Here is a 15,987-nt window from a genome sequence, read left to right as displayed (position 1 = left end):
AGGAGCTGCGACATTGTAGGTCCTTCTCACAACACATCCGAGGCTTGTCATTCTCTGTAGTATTCCTACCCTATCAACCCGGTGCATCGAATCCCACACTCTGTCCACTGAACTCTGTGGCCTAAAGCCCTAAGACGACCTTTTACCATTCTGTGACCTGTAGGAAAAGAAGTGAAAACCACTTTTATTTAAGATATATTGATTGATAATCATGTAAACAAACAATTTAGGCATTTAACTTTTTCTCAGGTATACATGCTATGATGACCGTTGCTATGATAATGTCCAGGACTCTCCACTAAGGCACAGAAAATTTAAAAAATAATATTGATAGCCTTTAGGCTATAAAAATAGCAGTCATTAAAGTAGCCGGCCCTCAGCTAGACTTAGTTGTGGAGCCTATATGGCCGGCAATTTCAAATGTTACTTTTATGGCACAAATCTTTTTATAATGCTATGGACAAGTGCATGATATAATTCAAATAAAAACTTTCTGTAAAAAGCACCAACCCAAATTCTGGGAGTCTTGCTTGATGGCAGAGACCAAGCTGTCAAGTTCATCATCTGTCATTTTACTGTAGCCTTCCCTTTTTGAGAGGCCCCACTGTCGCATTCTGCGTTTCAGTGTTCTCACTGATACACCAGCAGTGTGGAAATACAGGGGGCAGAGAGGTCAATTTCAATCAAATGCTGGACGTGGTCTTTGGAAAAAAACATATGCTGGCTTGTTCACAGATACGAGACTTGTGTTCTTTTCACTGATTTTTACTGTGGTCTTCATCGTCGGCTTTCACCACAAGTACACCGTAGAACTGATAAAACACAAATGATGTACAAATATTACATTACACATGCCTCAACTAAAAGAAAATATATTATTTACAAACACAAACTTACATACCACTTTGGCCTGCAAGTGGACAAACCGGTAAACTTAAAACCGCTTATGGTCTTCGTTGATTGCTTTCTTTATTGGATCCATATCAATGATACCAGTTTACCGGACCGCTTTTTTAAACCGGAAGTGACATCACCGTCACCTTAAACTAAACTTATCAAGTTTTAACTTTTAACTTTTACCTAACACCAAATGTTATTAACTATATCCTTTAAACATTGCTAAATATTAAATATATACATCAAAACACTTAAAACAAACGTGTTATACGGACATTCTCTATGGCCATAAAATCATAGCTGCATCTAGTGGCGAAACATAAATATAACTGCCGTTACATTGCCTGTTTGACAGTTTAAAGCGGCTGCACGTGCACTTTTTCTATCTGGCCTCAGTACATTTCTGAAATGTATTCATTTGTGTTTGGAAAACATTGGAAACTTTATTTCTGAGTCCACATCAGTGGGTTCTGGTTGTTAGCACATAGATGAGGAGACAGTTCAAGTAGTTTAAATTTTTAATAAGTGCCGTGCTACATGCCAGAAAGGTAAGTATAGCTTTAAGTCTAACATTACACATGGAACAATATTTCATTCATTTATTATTCTTATATTATTGTAGTTAATGTTTAATGTGTTTCTGTGGTTTTTATGTTTTCCAAATGCTCACAAAGATCATGTACCGACATGCTACCAATAACAACAAGGCATCAACAGCCCAAGATTTCTTCCTTCAGGCTGTAGAGACGCATGGTTTTCCATCCAGGTAACATGCTATGTTTTGTTTTGAGGTTGCTGTTTTTATGTTTACATTGTTATATTTTTACAAGATTTTAAATTTTTTTATGTAAAGTTGCCTTTACAAAATTGTTGACCCACTGACATAATCACAATATTATATGTATGTCTTTACAGTGATCTGCTGTTCAAGAATGTTTCAGTCTTATAATATAAGCATTTTTATGTATTAATAAATTCCTTTACAACTAGTGTCTCCTTCAGGATTAGCAGATGATGAAACCTGTTGTGGATTTACAACAAAAATATAGAACAAATTTCTACAACACATTCCTGTACAACTTAGACCTGTACATTGGATCTCTTTTTATCATAGTAGTATTGGAGACTAGTATGTACATATATATATGTATATATATATATATATAACTATTTATCATGTCTATCTATTCTTTGCTGCTCAGGTCCCTGATCGTAGTCAGGCCATCCTCCTATGATTAGATAGAGAGGACAGCTGATTTTCCTTTGCCTGCCTTTTGTGTTGAAGGACTGAGTCACACAGTTTTGTCAACCACATATTTTATTTTTTGGACTTTTTTGAAAGAGTATCCATACCAAGGAGTAAAATTGTACAATCCTCTTTTTCCTAAATCAGTACCAACTTGTGCGCACCGCATGGAGTTGGCGCTCAGATCCCGGCCGGCAGAAATTGCCGCTCCTTGATTGGATGATTGGTTGGCCCATGGTTGGGCACCGGGTTAATTATGTAGGCTTTTGAGTAGTTCTCCTTGTCGCTGATTGTTACCATGGGATTGTTTTTCCTGTTTCCTTCTCCTTTGGCTTCTGTGTCCAAATTCCAAACGGAGAGCATGGAAAAATATATGCATTGCAAATTAATATGGAAGAAGAAATCAAATAGATTCAATTAGAGACACCCGGAGGTGAGAAGGCAAATAGCACAGACCCTCTCAGCTGAATGTTTCACTTTTTCAACATTAAACAATTTAAGCCCTCTCTTTGGAATTGGTCAATCACACACTCTGGTGTGACTTGACAACTGACTAACCTCATCCACTCATTTTCTTTCCAGAACACAAACATGACAGCACACCTGTAGGTTCCACCGAGATTTGAACTCGGATCACTGGATTCAAAGTCCAGAGTGCTGACCTTTCGGCCAAAAAAGGGGCAAAAGGGACTGCCCGAAAGGGGGGAAAAGGAAAAAAAGAGGAAGGGGGGGGGGAGAAAAGGAGAAAAAACGTACACTATATCCACTTTTCTCTATTCTCTTATCTTCTCAACATTGTTTACACACACCTCTGCACTTATTGCAAGGTTTATCATCTGTTTAATTTTCATGTTTCTTGTGGGATTCGAACCTGTATTGTGGCAACACCCCAACATACCACAGTGCTTTGGACTTTACTAAAGCCTACTGTAGGGGGCAGCACACAAAATGTGTATAACTGTAAATGTAAATAAGTCTCCCATCATTTTTCCCCTCTTTTTTTGGTACACTCAATTATTTGAGAGACTAGCTATCTATCTGTATCACTATTTGTGCAACACAAGTGAATGAAACAAATTCCAAATTGAGCAAAGAAAGTATTTTTAAAAAATCTTTGGTTGAGACAAAGAGTGTTGGGTTTTGTTAATAAATGTAAAATAATTCTCCAAGTAATTCTGGCTTCACTTTTGACAATTGCATTAAATGGATGTCACTCACACTCACTGTCGTCCTGTTTTGCAAAGGGAAATTAAATAAAAATGTGAAGGCTGTTCTTGGTTCAAGTAAAATTATCAAACTTTATTAACATTGTAACAATAATCACACAGTAACAGACGAGCAATCATCTGCGAACAGACAGACAGACAGACAGACACTTAACGTAAACTTAACGCCGCAGTTAAAACGTCGCACCTATCGTACCTATATAATGCACATTTGTCACAGTTATTGTTGCTTACGGCCACACCACCCTGAATAAGTCTGATCTCGGAAGCCAAGCAGGGTTGGGCCTTGTTAGTATTTGGATGGGAGACTGCTTGGGAATACCAGGTGCTGTAGGTTTTTTCTTTTCTCTCTACAACCTGCATGTCTTTTGTTGCAACGTCTGATCACCCTGTGACACATGAGGAAGTTGGTCATCTTCAGCTGCTGCTGCTTTATTGGCAGACACGAAGTGATCTGAGAGTCTCATTTTCAGCTGGAGAAAATTATCACGTCAGGGAACAAGATGTGCCCACTACATATCAGCCTTTCTCGGCAATTATCTGGTTACATAGAGGAACCATATGATTCCATTGCCTATATAATGCACATTTGTCACAGAGATTGTTGCTTACGGCCAAACCACCCTGAATATGTCTGACCTCGTCTGATCTCAGAAGCCAAGGAGGTTTGGGCGTGGTTAGTACTTTGATGAGAGACCGCTTGGGAATACCAGGTGATGTAAGCTTTTTCTCTTCTCTCTACCACCTGCATGTCTTTTGTTGCAACGTCTGATCACCCTGTGACACGTGAAGAAGTTCGTCATCTTCAGCTGCTGCTGCTTTTTTGGCAGACACGAAGTGATCTGAGAGTCTCAGTTTCAGCTGTAGAGAATAATCACATCAGGGAAGAAGATGTGCCCACTACAAGTTAGCCTTTCTTGGCAATTATCTGGTTGCATAGAGGAACCGTATGATTCCAGTACCTATATAATGCACATTTGTCACAGACATTGTTACTTACGGCCACACCACCCTGAATATGCCCAACCTCGTGTGATCTCGGAACCCAAGCAGGGTTGGGCCTGGTTAGTACTTCGATGGGAGACCTCTTGGGAATACCAGGTGCTGTAAGCTTCTTCTCTTCTGTCTACCACCTCCATGTCTTTTGTTGCAACGTCTGATCATCCTGTGACACATGAGGAAGTTGGTCATCTTCAGCAGCTGCTGCTTCTTTGTTGGCAGACACGAAGTGATCTGAGAGTCTCAGTTTCAGCTGCAGAAAATAATCACATGGGGGAAGAAGATGTGCCCGCTACACATCAGCCTTTCTCTGCAATTAACTGGTTGCATAGAGGAACCGTATGATTCCAGTACCTATATAATGGACATTTGTCAGAGATATTGTTGCTTACGGCCACACCACCCTGAATAAGCCCGACCTCGTCTGATCTCGGAAGCAGAGCAGGTTTGGGCCTGGTTAATACTTCGATGGGAGACCTCTTGGGAATACCAGGTGCTGTAAGCTTCTTCTCTTCTCTCTACCACCTGCATGTCTTTTGTTGCAACGTCTGATCATCCTGTGACACATGAGGAAGTTGGTCATCTTCAGCAGCTGCTGCTTCTTTGTTGGCAGACACGAAGTGATCTGAGAGTCTCAGTTTCAGCTGCAGAAAATAATCACATCGGGGAAGAAGATGTGCCCACTACAAGTCAGCCTTTCTCGGCAATTATCTGGTTACATAGAGGAAGTGTATGATTCCAGTACTTATATAATGCACATTTGTCACAGATATTGTTGCTTACGGCCACACCACCCTGAATAAGCCCGACCTCGTCTGATCTTGGAAGCCAAGCAGGGTTGGGCCTGGTTAGTACTTGAATGCGAGACCGCTTGGGAATACCAGGTGCCTTAAGCTTTTTCTCTTCTCTCTACCACCTACATGTCTTTTGTTGCAACGTCTGATCACCCTGAGACACATGAGGAAGTTGGTCATCTTCAGCTTCTGCTGCTTTGTTGGCAGACACGAAGTGATCTGAGAGTCTCAGTTTCAGCTGAAGAGAATGATCACATCAGAGAAGATGATATGCCCGCTACACATCAGCCTTTCTCGGCAATTATCTGGTTGCATAGAGGAACCGTATGATTCCAGTACCTATATAATGCACATTTGTCAGAGACATTGTCGCTTGCGGCCACACCACCCTGAACATGCCCGACCTCGTCTGATCTCGGAAGCCAAACAGGGTTGAGCCTGCTTAGTACTTGGATGGGAGACTGCTTGGGAATACCAGGTGCTGTACGCTTCTTCTCTCCTCTCTACCACCTGCATGTCTTTTGTTGCAACGTCTGATCATCCTGTGACACATGAGGAAGTTGGTCATCTTCAGCAGCTGCTGCTTCTTTGTTGGCAGACACAAAGTGATCTGAGAGTCTCAGTTTCAGCTGCAGAAAATAATCACATCGGGGAAGAAGATGTGCCCACTACAAGTCAGCCTTTCTCGGCAATTATCTGGTTACATAGAGGAAGTGTATGATTCCAGTACTTATATAATGCACATTTGTCACAGATATTGTTGCTTACGGCCACACCACCCTGAATAAGCCCGACCTCGTCTGATCTTGGAAGCCAAGCAGGTTTGGGCCTGGTTAGTACTTGGATGGGAGACTGCTTGGGAATACCAGGTGCTTTAAGCTTTTTCTCTTCTCTCTACCACCTGCATGTCTTTTGTTGCAATGTCTGATCACCCTGTGACACGTGAAGAAGTTGGTCATCTTCAGCTGCTGCTGCTTTGTTGATAGACACGAGGTGATCTGAGAGTCTCATTTTCAGCTGGAGAGAATAATCACATCAAGGAGGAAGATGAACCCACTACAAGTCAGCCTTTTTCGGCAATTATCTGGTTACACAGAGGAAGTGTATGATTCCAGTACCTATATAATGCACATTTGTCACCGATATTGTTGCTTACGGCCACACCACCCTGAATAAGCCCGACCTCGTCTGATCTCGGAAGCCAAGCAGGGTTGGGCCTGGTTAGTACTTGAATGCGAGACCGCTTGGGAATACCAGGTGCCTTAAGCTTTTTCTCTTCTCTCTACCATCTACATGTCTTTTGTTGCAACGTCTGATCACCCTGAGACACATGAGGAAGTTGGTCATCTTCAGCTTCTGCTGCTTTGTTGGCAGACACGAAGTGATCTGAGAGTCTCAGTTTCAGCTGAAGAGAATGATCACATCAGAGAAGATGATATGCCCGCTACACATCAGCCTTTCTCGGCAATTATCTGGTTGCATAGAGGAACCGTATGATTCCAGTACCTATATAATGCACATTTGTCAGAGACATTGTCGCTTGCGGCCACACCACCCTGAACATGCCCGACCTCGTCTGATCTCGGAAGCCAAACAGGGTTGAGCCTGCTTAGTACTTGGATGGGAGACTGCTTGGGAATACCAGGTGCTGTACGCTTCTTCTCTCCTCTCTACCACCTGCATGTCTTTTGTTGCAACGTCTGATCATCCTGTGACACATGAGGAAGTTGGTCATCTTCAGCAGCTGCTGCTTCTTTGTTGGCAGACACAAAGTGATCTGAGAGTCTCAGTTTCAGCTGCAGAGAATAATCACATCAGGGAAGAAGATGTGCCCACTACAAGTCAGCCTTTCTCTGCAATTATCTGGTTACATAGAAGAAGTGTATGATTCCAGTACCTATATAATGCACATTTGTCACAGTTAATGTCGCTTACGGCCACACCACCCTGAATAAGCCCGACCTCGTCTGATCTTGGAAGCCAAGCAGGATTGGGCCTTGTTAGTACTTGGATGGGAGTCCTCTTGGGAATACCAGGTGCTGTAAGCTTTTTCTCCTCTCTCTACCACCTGCATGTCTTTTGTTGCAACGTCTGATCACCCTGTGACACATGAGGAAGGTGGTCATCTTCAGCTGCTGCTGCTTTGTTGGCAGACACGAAGTGATCTGAGAGTCTCAGTTTCAGCTCGAGAGAATAATCACGTCAGGGAAGAAGATGTGCCCACTACTTATCAGCTTTTCTCGGCAATAATCTGGTTACATAGAGGAACTGTATGATTCCAGTACCTATATAATGCACATTTGTCACAGTTATTGTCGCTTACGGCCACACCACCCTGAATATACCCGACCTCGTCTGATCTCGGAAGCCAAGCAGGTTTGGGCCTGGTTAGTACTTGGATGGTAGACTGCATGGGAATACCAGGTGCTTTAAGCTTTTTCTCTTCTCTCTACCACCTTCATGTCTTTTGTTGCAACGTCTGAGCACCCTGTGACACATGAGGAAGTTGGTCATCTTCATTTTCTGCTGCTTTGTTGGCAGACACGAAGTGATCTGAGAGTCTCAGTTTCAGCTGAAGAGAATAATCACATCAAGGAGGAAGATGAACCCACTACAAGTCAGCCTTTTTCGGCAATTATCTGGTTACACAGAGGAAGTGTATGATTCCAGTACCTATATAATGCACAATTGTCACCGATATTTTTGCTTACGGCCACACCACCCTGAATAAGCCCGACCTCGTCTGATCTCGGAAGCCAAGCACGGTTGGGCCTGGTTAGTACTTGAATGGGAGACCGCTTGGGAATACCAGGTACCTTAAGCTTTTTCTCTTCTCTCTACCACCTGCATGTCTTTTGTTGCAACGTCTGATCACCCTGTGACACATGAGGAAGTTGGTCATCTTCAGCTTCTGCTGCTTTGTTGGCAGACACGAAGTGATCTGAGAGTCTCATGTTCAGCTGGAGAAAATTATCACGTCAGGGAAGAAGATGTGCCCACTACAGATCAGCCTTTCTCAGCAATTATCTGGTTACATAGAGGAACCGTATGATTCCTGTACTTATATAATGCACATTTGTCAGACACATTGTTGCTTACGGCCACACCACCCTGAACATGCCTGATCTCGTAAGCCAAGCAGGGTTGAGCCTCCTTAGTACTTGGATGGGAGACTGCTTGGGAATACCAGGTGCTGTAAGCTTTTTCTCTTCTCTCTACCACCTGCATGTCTTTTGTTGCAACGTCTGATCACCCTGTGACACATGAGGAAGTTGGTCATCTTCAGCTGCTGCTGCTTTGTTGGCTGACACGAAGTGATCTGAGAGTCTCAGTTTAAGTTGCAGAGAATGATCACATCGGAGAAGATGATTTGCCCGCTACACATCAGCCTTTCTCGGCAATTATCTGGTTGCATAGAGGAACCGTATGATTCCAGTACCTATATAATGCACATTTGTCAGAGACATTGTTGCTTACGGCCACACCACCCTGAATAAGCCCGACCTCGTCTGATCTCGGACGCCAAGCAGGGTTGTACCTGGTTAGTACTTGGATGGGAGACAGCTTGGGAATACCAGGTGCTGTAAGCTTTTTCTCTTCTCTCTACCACCTGCATGTCTTTTGTTGCAACGTCTGATCACCCTGTGACACGTGAAGAAGTTAGTCATCTTCAGCTGCTGCTGCTTTGTTGATAGACACGAGGTGATCTGAGAGTCTCAGTTTCAGCTGCAGAGAATAATCACATCAAGGAGGAAGATGAACCCACTACAAGTCAGCCTTTTTCGGCAATTATCTGGTTATACAGAGGAAGTGTATGATTCCAGTACCTATATAATGCACATTTGTCACCAAAATTTTTGCTTATGGCCACACCACCCTGAATAAGCCCAACCTCGTCTGATCTCGGAAGCCAAGCAGGGTTGGGCCTGGTTAGTACTTGAATGGGAGACTGCTTGGGAATACCAGGTGCCTTAAGCTTTTTCTCTTCTCTCTACCACCTGCATGTCTTTTGTTGCAACGTCTGATCACCCTGTGACACATGAGGAAGTTGGTCATCTTCATTTTCTGCTGCTTTGTTGGCAGACACGAAGTGATCTGAGAGTCTCAGTTTCAGCTGAAGAGAATAATCACATCAAGGAGGAAGATGAACCCACTACAAGTCAGCCTTTTTCGGCAATTATCTGGTTACACAGAGGAAGTGTATGATTCCAGTACCTATATAATGCACAATTGTCACCGATATTTTTGCTTACGGCCACACCACCCTGAATAAGCCCGACCTCGTCTGATCTCGGAAGCCAAGCACGGTTGGGCCTGGTTAGTACTTGAATGGGAGACCGCTTGGGAATACCAGGTACCTTAAGCTTTTTCTCTTCTCTCTACCACCTGCATGTCTTTTGTTGCAACGTCTGATCACCCTGTGACACATGAGGAAGATGGTCATCTTCAGCTTCTGCTGCTTTGTTGGCAGACACGAAGTGATCTGAGAGTCTCATGTTCAGCTGGAGAAAATTATCACGTCAGGGAAGAAGATGTGCCCACTACAGATCAGCCTTTCTCAGCAATTATCTGGTTACATAGAGGAACCGTATGATTCCAGTACCTATATAATGCACATTTGTCACAGAAATTGTTCCTTACGGCCACACCACCCTGAATAAGCCCGACCTCGTCTGATCTCGGAAGCCAAGGAGGGTTGGGCCTGGTTAGTACTTTAATGGGAGACTGCTTGGGAATACCAGGTTCTGTAAGCGTTTTCTCTTCTCTCTACAACCTGCATGTCTTTTGTTGCAACGTCTGATCACCCTGTGACACATGAGGAAGTTGGTCATCTTCAGCTGCTGCTGCTTTGTTGGCAGACACGAAGTGATCTGAGAGTCTCAGTTTCAGCTGCAGAGAATAATCACATCAGGGAAGAAGATGTGCCCATAACACGTCAGCCTTTCTCTGCAATTATCTGGTTACATAGAGGAAGTGTATGATTCCAGTACCTATATAATGCACATTTGTCACAGAAATTGTTCCTTATGGCCACACCACCCTGAATAAGCCCGACCTCGTCTGATCTCGGAAGCCAAGGAGGGTTGGGCCTGGTTAGTACTTTAATGGGAGACTGCTTGGGAATACCAGGTGCTGTAAGCGTTTTCTCTTCTCTCTACAACCTGCATGTCTTTTGTTGCAACGTCTGATCACCCTGTGACACATGAGGAAGTTGGCCATCTTCAGCTGCTGCTGCTTTGTTGGAAGACACGAAGTGATCTGAGAGTCTCAGTTTCAGCTAAAGAGAATAATCACTTCAGGGAAGAAGATGTGCCCACTACAGATCAGCCTTTCTCAGCAATTATCTGGTTACATAGAGGAACCGTATGATTCCAGTACCTATATAATGCACATTTGTCAGAGACATTGTCGCTTGCGGCCACACCACCCTGAACATGCCCGACCTCGTCTGATCTCGGAAGCCAAACAGGGTTGAGCCTGCTTAGTACTTGGATGGGAGACTGCTTGGGAATACCAGGTGCTGTACGCTTCTTCTCTCCTCTCTACCACCTGCATGTCTTTTGTTGCAACGTCTGATCATCCTGTGACACATGAGGAAGTTGGTCATCTTCAGCAGCTGCTGCTTCTTTGTTGGCAGACACGAAGTGATCTGAGAGTCTCAGTTTCAGCTGCAGAAAATAATCACATGGGGGAAGAAGATGTGCCCGCTACACATCAGCCTTTCTCTGCAATTAACTGGTTGCATAGAGGAACCGTATGATTCCAGTACCTATATAATGGACATTTGTCAGAGATATTGTTGCTTACGGCCACACCACCCTGAATAAGCCCGACCTCGTCTGATCTCGGAAGCAGAGCAGGTTTGGGCCTGGTTAGTACTTCGATGGGAGACCTCTTGGGAATACCAGGTGCTGTAAGCTTCTTCTCTTCTCTCTACCACCTGCATGTCTTTTGTTGCAACGTCTGATCATCCTGTGACACATGAGGAAGTTGGTCATCTTCAGCAGCTGCTGCTTCTTTGTTGGCAGACACGAAGTGATCTGAGAGTCTCAGTTTCAGCTGCAGAAAATAATCACATCGGGGAAGAAGATGTGCCCACTACAAGTCAGCCTTTCTCGGCAATTATCTGGTTACATAGAGGAAGTGTATGATTCCAGTACTTATATAATGCACATTTGTCACAGATATTGTTGCTTACGGCCACACCACCCTGAATAAGCCCGACCTCGTCTGATCTTGGAAGCCAAGCAGGTTTGGGCCTGGTTAGTACTTGGATGGGAGACTGCTTGGGAATACCAGGTGCTTTAAGCTTTTTCTCTTCTCTCTACCACCTGCATGTCTTTTGTTGCAACGTCTGATCACCTTGTGACACATGAGGAAGTTGGTCATCTTCAGCTGCTGCTGCTTTGTTGGCAGACACGAAGTGATCTGAGAGTCTCATTTTCAGCTGGAGAGAATTATCACGTCAGGGAAGAAGATGTGCCCACTACAAGTCAGCCTTTCTCGGCAATTATCTGGTTGCATAGAGGAACCGTATGATTCCAGTACCTATATAATGCACATTTGTCAGAGACATTGTTGCTTACGGCCACACCACCCTGAATAAGCCCCACCTCGTCTGATCTCGGACGCCAAGCAGGGTTGTAACTGCTTACTACTTGGATGGGAGACAGCTTGTGAATAACCAGGTGCTGTAAGCTTTTTCTCTTCTCTCTACCACCTGCATGTCTTTTGTTGCAATGTCTGATCACCCTGTGACACGTGAAGAAGTTGGTCATCTTCAGCTGCTGCTGCTTTGTTGATAGACACGAGGTGATCTGAGAGTCTCATTTTCAGCTGGAGAGAATAATCACATCAAGGAGGAAGATGAACCCACTACAAGTCAGCCTTTTTCGGCAATTATCTGGTTACACAGAGGAAGTGTATGATTCCAGTACCTATATAATGCACATTTGTCACCGATATTGTTGCTTACGGCCACACCAACCTGAATAAGCCCGACCTCGTCTGATCTCGGAAGCCAAGCAGGGTTGGGCCTGGTTAGTACTTGAATGCGAGACCGCTTGGGAATACCAGGTGCCTTAAGCTTTTTCTCTTCTCTCTACCACCTACATGTCTTTTGTTGCAACGTCTGATCACCCTGAGACACATGAGGAAGTTGGTCATCTTCAGCTTCTGCTGCTTTGTTGGCAGACACGAAGTGATCTGAGAGTCTCAGTTTCAGCTGAAGAGAATGATCACATCAGAGAAGATGATATGCCCGCTACACATCAGCCTTTCTCGGCAATTATCTGGTTGCATAGAGGAACCGTATGATTCCAGTACCTATATAATGCACATTTGTCAGAGACATTGTCGCTTGCGGCCACACCACCCTGAACATGCCCGACCTCGTCTGATCTCGGAAGCCAAACAGGGTTGAGCCTGCTTAGTACTTGGATGGGAGACTGCTTGGGAATACCAGGTGCTGTACGCTTCTTCTCTCCTCTCTACCACCTGCATGTCTTTTGTTGCAACGTCTGATCATCCTGTGACACATGAGGAAGTTGGTCATCTTCAGCAGCTGCTGCTTCTTTGTTGGCAGACACAAAGTGATCTGAGAGTCTCAGTTTCAGCTGCAGAAAATAATCACATCGGGGAAGAAGATGTGCCCACTACAAGTCAGCCTTTCTCGGCAATTATCTGGTTACATAGAGGAAGTGTATGATTCCAGTACTTATATAATGCACATTTGTCACAGATATTGTTGCTTACGGCCACACCACCCTGAATAAGCCCGACCTCGTCTGATCTTGGAAGCCAAGCAGGTTTGGGCCTGGTTAGTACTTGGATGGGAGACTGCTTGGGAATACCAGGTGCTGTACGCTTCTTCTCTCCTCTCTACCACCTGCATGTCTTTTGTTGCAACGTCTGATCATCCTGTGACACATGAGGAAGTTGGTCATCTTCAGCAGCTGCTGCTTCTTTGTTGGCAGACACAAAGTGATCTGAGAGTCTCAGTTTCAGCTGCAGAAAATAATCACATCGGGGAAGAATATGTGCCCACTACAAGTCAGCCTTTCTCGGCAATTATCTGGTTACATAGAGGAAGTGTATGATTCCAGTACTTATATAATGCACATTTGTCACAGATATTGTTGCTTACGGCCACACCACCCTGAATAAGCCCGACCTCGTCTGATCTTGGAAGCCAAGCAGGTTTGGGCCTGGTTAGTACTTGGATGGGAGACTGCTTGGGAATACCAGGTGCTTTAAGCTTTTTCTCTTCTCTCTACCACCTGCATGTCTTTTGTTGCAATGTCTGATCACCCTGTGACACGTGAAGAAGTTGGTCATCTTCAGCTGCTGCTGCTTTGTTGATAGACACGAGGTGATCTGAGAGTCTCATTTTCAGCTGGAGAGAATAATCACATCAAGGAGGAAGATGAACCCACTACAAGTCAGCCTTTTTCGGCAATTATCTGGTTACACAGAGGAAGTGTATGATTCCAGTACCTATATAATGCACATTTGTCACCGATATTGTTGCTTACGGCCACACCACCCTGAATAAGCCCGACCTCGTCTGATCTCGGAAGCCAAGCAGGGTTGGGCCTGGTTAGTACTTGAATGCGAGACCGCTTGGGAATACCAGGTGCCTTAAGCTTTTTCTCTTCTCTCTACCACCTACATGTCTTTTGTTGCAACGTCTGATCACCCTGAGACACATGAGGAAGTTGGTCATCTTCAGCTTCTGCTGCTTTGTTGGCAGACACGAAGTGATCTGAGAGTCTCAGTTTCAGCTGAAGAGAATGATCACATCAGAGAAGATGATATGCCCGCTACACATCAGCCTTTCTCGGCAATTATCTGGTTGCATAGAGGAACCGTATGATTCCAGTACCTATATAATGCACATTTGTCAGAGACATTGTCGCTTGCGGCCACACCACCCTGAACATGCCCGACCTCGTCTGATCTCGGAAGCCAAACAGGGTTGAGCCTGCTTAGTACTTGGATGGGAGACTGCTTGGGAATACCAGGTGCTGTACGCTTCTTCTCTCCTCTCTACCACCTGCATGTCTTTTGTTGCAACGTCTGATCATCCTGTGACACATGAGGAAGTTGGTCATCTTCAGCAGCTGCTGCTTCTTTGTTGGCAGACACAAAGTGATCTGAGAGTCTCAGTTTCAGCTGCAGAGAATAATCACATCAGGGAAGAAGATGTGCCCACTACAAGTCAGCCTTTCTCTGCAATTATCTGGTTACATAGAAGAAGTGTATGATTCCAGTACCTATATAATGCACATTTGTCACAGTTAATGTCGCTTACGGCCACACCACCCTGAATAAGCCCGACCTCGTCTGATCTTGGAAGCCAAGCAGGATTGGGCCTTGTTAGTACTTGGATGGGAGTCCTCTTGGGAATACCAGGTGCTGTAAGCTTTTTCTCCTCTCTCTACCACCTGCATGTCTTTTGTTGCAACGTCTGATCACCCTGTGACACATGAGGAAGGTGGTCATCTTCAGCTGCTGCTGCTTTGTTGGCAGACACGAAGTGATCTGAGAGTCTCAGTTTCAGCTCGAGAGAATAATCACGTCAGGGAAGAAGATGTGCCCACTACTTATCAGCTTTTCTCGGCAATAATCTGGTTACATAGAGGAACTGTATGATTCCAGTACCTATATAATGCACATTTGTCACAGTTATTGTTGCTTACGGCCACACCACCCTGAATATACCCGACCTCGTCTGATCTCGGAAGCCAAGCAGGTTTGGGCCTGGTTAGTACTTGGATGGTAGACTGCATGGGAATACCAGGTGCTTTAAGCTTTTTCTCTTCTCTCTACCACCTTCATGTCTTTTGTTGCAACGTCTGAGCACCCTGTGACACATGAGGAAGTTGGTCATCTTCATTTTCTGCTGCTTTGTTGGCAGACACGAAGTGATCTGAGAGTCTCAGTTTCAGCTGAAGAGAATAATCACATCAAGGAGGAAGATGAACCCACTACAAGTCAGCCTTTTTCGGCAATTATCTGGTTACACAGAGGAAGTGTATGATTCCAGTACCTATATAATGCACAATTGTCACCGATATTTTTGCTTACGGCCACACCACCCTGAATAAGCCCGACCTCGTCTGATCTCGGAAGCCAAGCACGGTTGGGCCTGGTTAGTACTTGAATGGGAGACCGCTTGGGAATACCAGGTACCTTAAGCTTTTTCTCTTCTCTCTACCACTTGCATGTCTTTTGTTGCAACGTCTGATCACCCTGTGACACATGAGGAAGTTGGTCATCTTCAGCTTCTGCTGCTTTGTTGGCAGACACGAAGTGATCTGAGAGTCTCATGTTCAGCTGGAGAAAATTATCACGTCAGGGAAGAAGATGTGCCCACTACAGATCAGCCTTTCTCAGCAATTATCTGGTTACATAGAGGAACCGTATGATTCCTGTACTTATATAATGCACATTTGTCAGACACATTGTTGCTTACGGCCACACCACCCTGAACATGCCTGATCTCGTAAGCCAAGCAGGGTTGAGCCTCCTTAGTACTTGGATGGGAGACTGCTTGGGAATACCAGGTGCTGTAAGCTTTTTCTCTTCTCTCTACCACCTGCATGTCTTTTGTTGCAACGTCTGATCACCCTGTGACACATGAGGAAGTTGGTCATCTTCAGCTGCTGCTGCTTTGTTGGCTGACACGAAGTGATCTGAGAGTCTCAGTTTAAGTTGCAGAGAATGATCACATCAGAGAAGATGATTTGCCCGCTACACATCAGCCTTTCTCGGCAATTATCTGGTTGCATAGAGGAACCGTATGATTCCAGTACCTATATAA

At 44.5% G+C, this 15,987-nt stretch overlaps 28 pseudogenes; all 28 read left to right on the top strand.

The window, feature by feature from the left end:
* The first annotated feature begins 3,975 nt into the window (after window positions 1-3,975).
* On the top strand, window positions 3,976-4,094 carry LOC140296787 (5S ribosomal RNA; annotated as a pseudogene).
* A 269-nt stretch (window positions 4,095-4,363) lies between these two features.
* LOC140316039 (5S ribosomal RNA) lies at window positions 4,364-4,482 on the top strand (annotated as a pseudogene).
* Window positions 4,483-4,754: 272 nt separating this feature from the next.
* Window positions 4,755-4,873, top strand: LOC140276702 (5S ribosomal RNA; annotated as a pseudogene).
* A 272-nt stretch (window positions 4,874-5,145) lies between these two features.
* On the top strand, window positions 5,146-5,264 carry LOC140288858 (5S ribosomal RNA; annotated as a pseudogene).
* Window positions 5,265-5,533: 269 nt separating this feature from the next.
* Window positions 5,534-5,652, top strand: LOC140289661 (5S ribosomal RNA; annotated as a pseudogene).
* A 272-nt stretch (window positions 5,653-5,924) lies between these two features.
* On the top strand, window positions 5,925-6,043 carry LOC140289189 (5S ribosomal RNA; annotated as a pseudogene).
* Window positions 6,044-6,312: 269 nt separating this feature from the next.
* LOC140268082 (5S ribosomal RNA) lies at window positions 6,313-6,431 on the top strand (annotated as a pseudogene).
* Window positions 6,432-6,700: 269 nt separating this feature from the next.
* Window positions 6,701-6,819, top strand: LOC140289660 (5S ribosomal RNA; annotated as a pseudogene).
* Window positions 6,820-7,091: 272 nt separating this feature from the next.
* On the top strand, window positions 7,092-7,210 carry LOC140281029 (5S ribosomal RNA; annotated as a pseudogene).
* Window positions 7,211-7,479: 269 nt separating this feature from the next.
* Window positions 7,480-7,598, top strand: LOC140314550 (5S ribosomal RNA; annotated as a pseudogene).
* A 269-nt stretch (window positions 7,599-7,867) lies between these two features.
* Window positions 7,868-7,986, top strand: LOC140267099 (5S ribosomal RNA; annotated as a pseudogene).
* Window positions 7,987-8,633: 647 nt separating this feature from the next.
* LOC140290609 (5S ribosomal RNA) lies at window positions 8,634-8,752 on the top strand (annotated as a pseudogene).
* Window positions 8,753-9,021: 269 nt separating this feature from the next.
* LOC140275070 (5S ribosomal RNA) lies at window positions 9,022-9,140 on the top strand (annotated as a pseudogene).
* Window positions 9,141-9,409: 269 nt separating this feature from the next.
* On the top strand, window positions 9,410-9,528 carry LOC140267093 (5S ribosomal RNA; annotated as a pseudogene).
* Window positions 9,529-9,797: 269 nt separating this feature from the next.
* Window positions 9,798-9,916, top strand: LOC140293786 (5S ribosomal RNA; annotated as a pseudogene).
* Window positions 9,917-10,185: 269 nt separating this feature from the next.
* LOC140290948 (5S ribosomal RNA) lies at window positions 10,186-10,304 on the top strand (annotated as a pseudogene).
* Window positions 10,305-10,573: 269 nt separating this feature from the next.
* LOC140289659 (5S ribosomal RNA) lies at window positions 10,574-10,692 on the top strand (annotated as a pseudogene).
* A 272-nt stretch (window positions 10,693-10,964) lies between these two features.
* Window positions 10,965-11,083, top strand: LOC140301882 (5S ribosomal RNA; annotated as a pseudogene).
* A 272-nt stretch (window positions 11,084-11,355) lies between these two features.
* Window positions 11,356-11,474, top strand: LOC140289188 (5S ribosomal RNA; annotated as a pseudogene).
* A 658-nt stretch (window positions 11,475-12,132) lies between these two features.
* Window positions 12,133-12,251, top strand: LOC140290087 (5S ribosomal RNA; annotated as a pseudogene).
* A 269-nt stretch (window positions 12,252-12,520) lies between these two features.
* On the top strand, window positions 12,521-12,639 carry LOC140289658 (5S ribosomal RNA; annotated as a pseudogene).
* A 272-nt stretch (window positions 12,640-12,911) lies between these two features.
* On the top strand, window positions 12,912-13,030 carry LOC140280373 (5S ribosomal RNA; annotated as a pseudogene).
* A 272-nt stretch (window positions 13,031-13,302) lies between these two features.
* On the top strand, window positions 13,303-13,421 carry LOC140289187 (5S ribosomal RNA; annotated as a pseudogene).
* A 269-nt stretch (window positions 13,422-13,690) lies between these two features.
* Window positions 13,691-13,809, top strand: LOC140268071 (5S ribosomal RNA; annotated as a pseudogene).
* A 269-nt stretch (window positions 13,810-14,078) lies between these two features.
* LOC140289657 (5S ribosomal RNA) lies at window positions 14,079-14,197 on the top strand (annotated as a pseudogene).
* A 272-nt stretch (window positions 14,198-14,469) lies between these two features.
* LOC140281018 (5S ribosomal RNA) lies at window positions 14,470-14,588 on the top strand (annotated as a pseudogene).
* Window positions 14,589-14,857: 269 nt separating this feature from the next.
* Window positions 14,858-14,976, top strand: LOC140314546 (5S ribosomal RNA; annotated as a pseudogene).
* A 269-nt stretch (window positions 14,977-15,245) lies between these two features.
* Window positions 15,246-15,364, top strand: LOC140267080 (5S ribosomal RNA; annotated as a pseudogene).
* Window positions 15,365-15,987: the final 623 nt, after the last annotated feature.

This window comes from Leuresthes tenuis, unplaced genomic scaffold, assembly GCF_036924035.1.
Source record: "Leuresthes tenuis unplaced genomic scaffold, fLeuTen1.0.hap1 SCAF_1, whole genome shotgun sequence".
Lineage (NCBI taxonomy): Eukaryota > Metazoa > Chordata > Actinopteri > Atheriniformes > Atherinopsidae > Leuresthes > Leuresthes tenuis.
This window is presented reverse-complemented; position numbering and strand designations above follow the sequence as displayed.